Raw genomic sequence first — 2,500 nt, 5'->3', positions numbered from 1 at the left:
TAAATAAACTTTTCTCGAATAAAATTTCGATTTCAACGTTTTTCGAATCAAATGATAGATCGTTTGTTTTCGTGATCTTTGTTTTTTTCTTATTCTGATCTATTTTGAAATTTTTTACAAGTAAAGTTTGCATTGAACTTGGAATGTAAGGAATGTTGAAGGCGACGTCTTTCTTCTCCTTCTCTTTTTCTTTATAAAACCCATCACCGAAGGATGAGAGGTATATTCGCTTTGTCAAAACGTTTACAACGCCCAGAAGGAAGCATCAGAGACGCCACAAAGTCTCTACATTCATGATCAGCATCAAATTTTAAACTGATTTAAGCATGTCCTTCTGTTCGTATAGTATCTGTTGTAAAGATCTACTACCAGCCGACTTCAAATTTGGCAGAAACATTAGTCTGTCCGTCCGTATATTGTACTCTCCCGGTCGTAAAACGGAAGGTATCGATCGCAAATGTGGCAGAACGATTGGAAGTTTTTAAGCGCAGGTTGGTACTGAAAATGGGCGAAATCGTTCAAAAGGCACGCCCAACTGAGAACATCTCTGTTTTTCAAAAGAAATAAAAAAATGCGGTTTTTTGCTATAGCAGATAAATATACAAAAATTTGAACACACATTCTATGGGTGATGCTGTAGTACTTACATAAAAATGAGAAAAATCGACCACGCCTACCCAATATTAGAGTGTATCAAAGTATAATTTTTTTTTTTATCTCTTCATATCGCGCAGAAACAACTTTAAAAACTCCGTAACTTACATAAATTCTTTGCCAGTTTCAAATTTGAAATGCAACTAAACATGTCCCTCCCTCTATTTGTCTGTTTGAGCAACAGTGCACTACTCATTTCACCCGTTAGCGAAAGTGAAGATATTACCTAGAAAGCAATTTGCATTTTTCAGAGGACACGCTTACAACACCCGCAGCCCTATCCGACAAAAACCTTAATTTTGAAAACAGAACAAATCAGCCGCGCCCACTTCTTATTATAGATCATGAAAATTTACTTCTTTTACTTTCTACTCTTATCTAGGACAAGGGTGATGGGTAATGGGTTACGACCGAACGGTTTCTTAAAGGGAGATGACATTGGTTTATAAAAACTGGTTTATAAAAACTTTTTATACATGGCTAAGAATGAACATTTACGAAGGACAGGATGATAGACGAATATTTGATCGCGATAGGTGTGGATCTAGAAAGTTGATTAAGAGTATACCCACAATGTAAAATACTCGATGCAGCCATGCGAATGTAGCACTTCCACATCTTTTAGCAGTGAGTGTCACGTCCCATTTACCAATTTTGGGTTTGGCATTTGGTCTTTAAAAAAATGTTCGTCAAAAGATTAGATTTAGAGATGACTACCAAGACTGCGCTTGACTTAAGTGTTTCATATATTTTCATTTCCAAATATTTTCGTCAAGTTCATCCTCATATAATAGATGAGGACAACGTACGAAATGAGCTTGTAAATCGGTTCTGTATTTGATCTAATAAACCCCTGCAATTAGTGTGATGTCCATTGCATGTTTCTGTGTTCTGCAAATCAATAGCAAGATTAATGCCCATCACCCTGACATGGTGGTTTTCAACATTCAAATGATTGCTAAAGAGAAACGATGTGCGATTTAACGTTAGATCGCATGTCGAGCTTATGCAAATGTTCGGTGAACAACGGACTGCAGATATCAAAACATGTTATGATTTCACGCTCAACTCGTAATCATACAGTGTCCGTTAACGATAAGTATATCGGCTATAAAAAGTGAAGAATTTTTCGCCATCACCCTTCACTTGTGTAGGGCACAAGCTTAACAATGTCATCATATTTTTGATAAAATTCGTTGGCTTTAGTTTTGAGAAAAAGCCTAAACAAAAGGAAAAGCAAATAATTGTTGTATTGTCAGAACAAATCGAGCAGAATAGTTGTTTATCTTCTTCAGTCCTTATGCGTGATGAGCTATCATTTGCTGGTAGCCGATATAGTACCCAGTTACTGTGCTTAGTTTAATTTTCCATTTAATGTTCTCGTTTTTTTTTCTTTTTTTCTCTGCTTTTAATTACTAAACTCTAGAGTAATATATATATATATATATATACATTTATATATATACATTTAAATGCTGGTATATATGTGAATAAGTGAGTCATGTGTGGAAATGCATTTCATCAAGCTTAAAAATGCATAGAATAATTTTACATGAAACTGCTTGGCTGTGCGATGACTGTTGTGTGCATATTTGGATGAGCAGTAAATCTCTAGAACCATAAGTTAACATGAAAATAAAGTGAAGACAAAAGAAAAAAAAAAAAAAAGAAAAGAAGAATTATAAAAGTAATAACGAAGGAAGCGCAAAAAACCACAGCTCAGATAAATTGAATAAAATCAAAAGAAGCAGAAGAAGACGAAAAAAGCACAAACACTTATATAAAAAACTTTTAAATTTGCCTCTAAATAGATATTCATATTCACTTACACTCAAACATATATATA

General features: G+C 34.3%; 1 protein-coding gene across 11 annotated transcripts in view; it reads left to right on the top strand.

The window, feature by feature from the left end:
- LOC119641395 (mitogen-activated protein kinase kinase kinase kinase 5) overlaps positions 1-2,500 on the top strand; it is a 133,213-nt gene that overhangs the window by 2,082 nt on the left and 128,631 nt on the right. The gene's annotated exons all lie outside the window — the stretch shown is intronic.

This window comes from Glossina fuscipes, unplaced genomic scaffold (genome assembly GCF_014805625.2).
Source record: "Glossina fuscipes isolate IAEA_lab_2018 unplaced genomic scaffold, Yale_Gfus_2 148, whole genome shotgun sequence".
NCBI lineage: Eukaryota > Metazoa > Arthropoda > Insecta > Diptera > Glossinidae > Glossina > Glossina fuscipes.
The sequence above is the reverse complement of the archived record's forward strand: the minus strand, read 5'-3'. Positions and strand labels throughout refer to the sequence as shown.